Source organism: Nicotiana tomentosiformis, chromosome 2 (assembly GCF_000390325.3).
Source record: "Nicotiana tomentosiformis chromosome 2, ASM39032v3, whole genome shotgun sequence".
Taxonomy (NCBI): Eukaryota; Viridiplantae; Streptophyta; class Magnoliopsida; order Solanales; family Solanaceae; genus Nicotiana; species Nicotiana tomentosiformis.
Window position 1 is genome coordinate 151,786,957 of NC_090813.1, and position 8,304 is coordinate 151,795,260.

An 8,304-nucleotide genomic window follows, 5' to 3' on the forward strand; every position below is an offset into this window, starting at 1 on the left:
ATTCGGAGTTTGATTTGGAAGAATGAATTTCATCATTGAAGCTTTAAGTTGGAAGAGTTGATCAAGTTTGAGTTTTGTGAATTTGACCCCGGAACGAAGTTTTGAGGGCTCCGTTAGGTCCGGATGATGATTCTGGACTTGAGCGTATGCCCAGATTTGCATTTGGATAGTTCTAGAAGGATTCGGCACTAATTGACGAAAGTTAAAAATTTGAAGATTTGCAAAATTCATAAGTTTGATCGGGAGTTGACTTTGATGAAATCGGGTTCGGATTGTGGTTTCGGAAATTGGAATAGCTTCGTTATGTCATTTGGGACTTATATGCAAAATTTGAGTTCATTCCGAGTTGATTTGATATGTTTCGGCGCGAGTTTTGGAAGTTGAATGTCCATTTAAGTTTGATTTGAGGTGCGATTCGTCGTTTCGATATTGTTATGTGTGATTTGAGGCCACGAGTAGGTCCGAGTGGCCCGGGTGAGTTTCGGACGAGGTTCAGACCATTTTCGTTTCATGTTGCATTGCTGAAGGTATGCTGGTTCTGGTGCTTCCACATCTGCGGAAGAATTGACGTAGATGCGAGTCCGCAAATGCGGACAATTGGTCGCAGGAGCGCAAACAGGCTTGGATGGAGATCATCGCAGATGCGGTGGAAGAGGCGCACCTGCGTGTGCGCAGAAGCGACGATTTGGAGCGCAGGTGCGAAGGATTTCGCAGAAGCGGAATTTTTCTACCGCAGGTGCGAGGTGAGTTGGGTCTAGCTAATTTCGCAGAAGCGAAGCATTTTACCGCGGAAGCGGGGGTCGCAGATGCGATAGTGTGACCGCATATGCGGAATTTCTGCGCAGAAGCTATAAAATTGAGGTTTTTAGTCCTGATCTGATGGAAGTGGAGGGGGAACTGGATGTGCGGTTTCCCTAGGAATCTCCGTAGTTGGTGGAGGAGCCGGTAATGGCTGAGTAGGGGTCTCACCTTGAGCCTCAGACTGGGCCCCATCTACTGGGGGTACCCTGCTGGTCCCCTCACCTACTGCTGTATCTCTCCTCTGGCTAGCCGTAGTCTTCCTAGTCACCGTCATCTGTGCATGCAAACACCAACACATAAGTTTAATTCAAATTTCCTATAACTCAGTTCTGTAGCACGATTTAGATTTCAAAGAAGGGTAACCAACTCCTAAATGCCCTGTAGTGCCCTGCTTATATAATGTGGTGCACAACACATCTATAAACAAGACCCTACTAGACACGGCTTGTAGACTCCCTAGGACAGAACTGCTCTGATACCAAGTTTGTCACGCCCCGAACCTAGGAGCGATACAAGCACCTGGTGCCTCACCTAACCTGGCGTACCAAATTGCGACTAAGGGACTCTGAACACATAATGTCATACTTTGGCCATGGGGCCACCTTGCAAGACAATTTGCGAAGCAAAATATAAAACTGAATGGAAACTAGCGCTAACTAAACATCAATATAAAGCTAGGCTGAAAAGGCCGTCATAGCTACTACAGCTGACAAACCACCAAATTATACATACCAGGCCTACAAACCCAACATACTGCACTAACCAACAGGATATGTCTACAAGCCTCTACTGATAGATGTACTATGATCGGAACAGGGCCCCGACCTACCCATAACATATATACAGATATACATAAGATGTACACAACACTCTAGACCTGGCAACTCCGAAAGGCGTGGAGCTTACCGATCAGGCTGAACTCGGGAAACACCTACTGAGGAGATCTACTCGTCTGTCTATCTGAACCTGCATGCATGAAATGCAGCGTCCCCGGAAAAGGGACGTCAGTATGAAATAATGTACCGAGTATGTAAGGCAATAACATAACTGAAAATCGAAACTGAACTGATAATATAATAACTGGAAGTAACTGGGAGTCAAAGATGATCTGGAGATATACTTACCTGCTGATACTGACTCAACTCCTTCAATGTAGTAAGTAAAATAATTGTACGGCCTTATAAGGCTCGGTATATATAACTGCTGTGCCATAGTAGGCTCGCTCATAGGCGCTCGGCCATACTAGGCTATGTATCTCGACCATGCTGGGCTCGCTCATAGGCGCTCGGCCACAGTAGGCTCGGTATATAACTTTCCATCTGATCAGAGATTGCCCAATAGGGGCCTGCCCATCGATTATAGCTCGATGGTAATGAAAATACTGTAATACTGTATATATAGGCTTGTTGCTCTCTTGACTGGAAGAAGACAATACTAAATTGAATATAGAATCTCGATAAGGAATAATATTGTAACTTATGAGACTAGAATAGTGTGAATAAATTCATGAATATGAACTTCTCTTTTTGTCTCATTACTAACACATGTAGCTACGAGATCATGCCAAAATGAAGGAAGGCTTAGCCTTAACATACCTTATCACAATCTTTCCAATCACCAAGTTGAACTCGCCTCTTTGCACCTTAATCTACAAGAACGATAATAATACTATCGTTAAGTTACGAAAGGTACAACTATCGCACAACGAACGACAAACTTATTTTGTATTAAAACGAGCAGCATCTCCCCTATAATCCTTACTTCCTCCAAATTCAAGATAACACCAACAATACAAGAACAGAACAATAACAACATATATACATCATTTTTCAGCCCTATATACACCATCAAATACTACAAAACAGCCCAACACACCCCAATCTCTTCGTACACAAAACGACCACCGTAGTAGTGTCAAACGACCCGAAAATGTTATGACGAACGACCAGCCAACCACCCTACATTTATATGGTGTTTATAAACCCCCTTCCTCCTCCAAAACTCCACAAAATAGTAGTAAAACACGCAGCCCAACAGCAACACAAAACAGTCCACAAAACAGTCCGCTACAAGTGAATAACTCGAACTCACGGCTTCCGATCACCATCCCGTGAGTTCTTACAAGTATAGAACGACTTACCATGAATTTACAGAAGAAAAATTGGATGAAAGAGAGAAGTAAACTCACCTTATTTGTTGGATAACTCAGCTCTTATCTTGGTTCTTCAAACTCTAGGTTTTACCTCCAATTGGAACTTGAAAGGGAGAGAAAATCAATTAGGGTTTGTGGGAAATTTTTGGGAGGATTCTTTGCAGAGCTTATGTCTGGTTATTATGCTCTATTTTAAGTCTAATATATGAAGAAAATAGGCCCTTAAAAGGCCTCTTTGGACGACCCGAAATGGCCCATTTTTGGGCTTTCATTTAAGCAAGTAGGTGACACACCTACTTGTCACCTAGCAGCTTGCGCAGTATCGCACAAATGCCCATATCTTTCTACTCCAATGTCGTATTGACAAACGGTTTAATGCGTTGGAAAATAGACTCATAGATCTTTAATTTGATGGGTGGAACACCCCATAACTCTAAGTATATTGGAAGAAAATCGCAGTTACATTTGACCCAAAATTTCAGTAAAACTTATGAGTGTAACTTGTGATGACTTTCATCGACTTTTGTTCCACAACTCGCTTGACATTAAAACATAACACACGGATGTCATACGACTAATATAAATCATAACATAATCTCCTTATCATGTTAATCACCCTAGTCTCACCCCAAAGGTACATGTTATAACATTCCCAACTTGTCAACTTTCGACGAAACATTGTTTTATTTAATTGCTTTAGCTTCTGAACTGTCCAACCCTCTTTGTACTTGTTGTTCATGATCTTCAATATTTGTAACCTCAGAGGTAACATGATTAACTTACTTTATATACTTTTAAATATTATCTCATTTTTGGTCCTATATTAGTTTGCTTACGACGCATTTTTACGTACGAAAATATAGGGTGTAACATCACTCCCTCCTTGGGAACATTCGTCCTCAAATGTTTACTCTTAGAGACTTTGGAAAATTTTGCCAAAGTATCCTTCGTACACTAGGTTAAAACCAACCTGCACGTAGCCAGAAACATACTATGCATGCCACATATGGCCAATCTTTATAAATAGCAGCAATTTGCCTCACCGACCGTAAATCATAAATATTGAAAGTGAAAAATAAAAGCTTACCTGATGACCTGCTAGCCTACATAGAGCTATGTTGTAGCGTCCCATCTCGAACCATATCTTCAGTTTGAAATAGGTGGGGGTATTTAGACTTCATTTCTTCCTCCGATTCCCACGTCATCTCTTCTACATTCTTGCTCCTCCATAAAACCTTTACGGAAGCTACCTCCTTATTTCGTAGATTGCGGATTTGTCGGTCTAGGATGGCAACTGGAATTTCCTCGTATGACAAGTCCTCTGTAATCTGTACATCATCCGTGGGCACCACTCGGGTAGGATCGCCAATGCACTTCCGTAGCATAGATACGTGAAAAACCGGATGGACAGACTCCAATTCTGAGGGCAACTCTAACTCATAAGCTAGTTGGCCCACTCTCCGAATGATCCTATAAGGCCCAATATACCGTGGGCTAAGCTTTCCTTTCTTGCCAAACCTCATCACGCCCTTCATAGGTGATACCTTTAAGAATACCCAGTCATTAATCCTGAACTCTAAGTCTCGTCGCCGCACGTCAGAATATGACTTCTGACGACTCTGAGCTGTCAACAGTCGCTCCCGGATAAGCTTTACTTTCTCTATGGCCTGTTGAACCAGGTCTGGCCCATATAACCCAGATTCCCCAATATCAAACCACCCTATAGGAGATCTGCACTTACGCCCATACAAAGCCTCGTACGGAGCCATCTGAATACTGGAGTGGTAACTGTTATTATATGCAAACTCGACAAGAGGTAGATGTTCATCCCAACTTCTTTTAAAATCCAACACACATACTCGTAACATATCCTCGAGCGTCTGAATTGTGCGCTCGGCTTGTCCATCAGTCTGTGGATGAAAAGCTGTGCTGAGATTCACCTGAGTCCCTAGACCTCTCTGAAATGACCTCCAAAAATGTGCTGTAAACTGAGCCCCACGGTCAGATATAATAGAAACTGGTACTCCGTGTAGCCGCACTATCTCCTTAATATATAACTTGGCATAATCTTCTGCTGTATATGTAGATCTGACCGGTAGGAAGTGAGCTGATTTCGTGAGCCTATCGACTATCACCCATATGGAATCGAACTTACGATTAGAACGAGGTAAACCCGTGATAAAGTCCATGTTTATCGCCTCCCATTTCCATGTCGGGATCTCTATAGTCTGCATTAGCCCTCCAGGCTTCTGGTGCTCTATCTTCACTTGCTGGCAACTAGTACATTGGGCGACAAACTCAGCAATGTTCTTCTTCATATCATTCCACCAGTACACATCCTTAATGTCATGATACATCTTCGTCGACCCAGGATGGATGGAATACCATGAATAATGTGCCTCTGACATAATCCTGTCTCGTAGCCCTGCTACATCTGGAACACACAAACGACCCCTATATCTGAGAACCCCATCTCCCTTTAGCTCTAACAGTGGTTTCTTCTGCTGCGGAACTCGCTCTCTCAGCTCGACCAACTCTGGGTCCTCGTACTGCCTTTCCTTGACTTCCGCTATGAGGGATGATTTTGTAGTGTTTTGGAGTACAACTCCACCATCCTCAGAATCTACTAACCGAACCCCCAACGAAGACAATTGATGAATCTCTCTAGCTAATTGTCTTTTCTCGGGATCTACATGTGCTAAGCTACCCATAGATCGACGACTTAATGCATCTGCTACAACATTAGCTTTCCCTGGATGGTAGAGAATGTTAACATTGTAATCTTTCAATAACTCAAGCCATCGCCTCTGTCGCAAATTCAACTCTTTCTGCTTGAAGATATATTGTAGGCTTTTATGATCAGTAAATACATCAACATGAACACCATATAAATAATGCCGCCATATCTTAAGTGCATGGACAACCGCAGCTAACTCGAGGTCGTGGGTCGGATAATTCCTCTCGTGCTTCCTCAACTGCCTTGAAGCATACGCAATTACCTTCCCATGTTGCATCAGGACATATCCTAACCCGACACCTGATGCATCACAATACACGGCATAACCCTCTAGACCCTCTGGAAGTGTTAGAACTGGAGCTGAGGTCAACCTGTTCTTAAGCTCTTGGAAACTCCGCTCACAAGCCTCTGTCCATTGAAACTTAGTTTCTTTCTGTGTCAACTTCGTCAATGGTGCCGAAAGGGAAGAAAAACCCTCTATGAACCTCCGATAGTATCCTGCTAAGCCTAGAAAGCTATGAACCTCTGTCGGAGTGGTAGGTCTAGGCCAATATTTCACGGCCTCAATCTTCTGAGTGTCCACCTTTATCCCTTCATCTGATACAATATGCCCCAAGAATGCTACAGACTTCAACCAGAACTCACATTTAGAAAACTTAGCATACAACTTACGATCACGGAGGGTTTGGAGTACCGCTCGCAGGTGGTCCACATGCTCATCCTCTGAACGGGAATAAACTAGAATATCATCAATAAATACTATCACGAACAGATCTAAAAATGGCCGGAATAGGCTATTCATCAAGTCCATAAATACAGCGGGTGCATTAGTCAACCCGAAGGACATGACAAGGAACTCGAAGTGGCCATATCGGGTCCTGAAGGCTGTCTTCAGAATATCTTTTTCCCGAACTCTGACCTGGTGGTACCCCGACCTCAAATCTATCTTTGAAAAGCATCTAGCCCCCTGCAACTGATCAAACAAGTCATCGATCCTTGGAAGTGGATACTTATTCTTAATAGTTACCTTGTTCAGCTGCCTATAATCGATACACATCCTCAGCGAGCCGTCTTTCTTCCGCACAAATAGTACTGGTGCACCCCAAGGTGAGGTACTGGGCCTGATGTAACCTTTCTCCAGCAAATCTTTTAACTGCTCCTTCAACTCCTTCAATTCGCCAGGTGCCATTCTATACGGAGGGACGGATATTGGTTGAGTTCCTGGAAGCAAATCGATGCTAAAATCAATCTCTCACTCTGGAGGAATACCTGGAAGCTCATCTGGAAACACATCTGCATACTCTTTGACTACGGGAATAGACTGAAGTGTAGGTATCTCAGCATCTACATCTCTAACTCGCACAATATGATAAATGCACCCTTTTGCGATCATTTTCCTCGCCTTCAGATAGGAAATAAACCTACCTCTGGGTGTTGGTGTATTACCTACCCATTCAAGGACTGGCTCACCCGGAAAATGCAATCTGGCTGCCTTTGCTCGGCAATCAACTGTGGCATAGCAAGCTGCCAACCAGTCCATGCCCATGATAGCATCAAAATCCATCATCTCTAGCTCAACTAGGTCAGCTGAGGTCTGACGATACAAATTGTCACCGTACAACCTCAGTAAACCCGTCTAGCAATAATCGATTCTCCGACCGGTGTAGATACTGCAAAAGGATCACTTAGTATTTCAGGCACTATACCAAAATTCCTCGCGACAAATGGGGTAATATACGATAAAGTAGATCCTGGGTCTATCAAAGCATAAGCATCATGAGAGCAAATGGTTAATATACCTGTCACAACGTCTGGTGAAGACTCCTGGTCCTGTCGACCCGCTAAAGCATAGATACGGTTCTGATTACCACTTGAACTGGAACCTCTACCTCTGTCCCGACCTCTACCAGCCGAAGACTGAGACTCGCGCCCTGAAGGATGCACTGACATAGATGATCCTGTTGCTGAACTCGCTGGTTGTGCCATTCCCCCCGAATATCTATTTGGGCAATCTCGCATCATATGCCCTGGACGCCCACATGTATAACAAGCATCAGAACTTGCTCGGCATTGGCCCAAGTGTCCTCTACCACAGATGTCACACCGTGGAGGAAATGACCATGTCTGCGCAGATCCTCGCTGTCGCTGCAAACCCGACGCCCGTGAGCTCTCACCTGGTCCTGACTTAGTATAACGGTCATACCTGTAACCCTGTAACTGAGGTAGCAGAGGCCTAGGTGGCCGTCCGAAGTACTGGGTCCTATAACTACCCTGAGATTGCTCCTGAGACCTGGGAAATCTCATCCTCTTACGTTGCCCTTGCTCAGCCCTCTCTGTACCCTGCTGCCGACGCCTACCCCTTTCTATATTCTGGGCGAATGCCTGAATTCGGGAGATATCCATACTATCCTGCAATGCAGCGGTGGCACATGCCTCGGTTAACTCTGGGGCTAACCCTGCTATAAACCTGTGAATCCTGTCCCACATAGTAGCAACTATGGATGGTGCATATCTGGCCAATGAGTCAAAACGGATACTATACTCTCGAACACTCATATTACCCTGCTTGAGGGCTAGAAACTGATCGACTCGAGCCTGTCGGATCTCCCGTGGT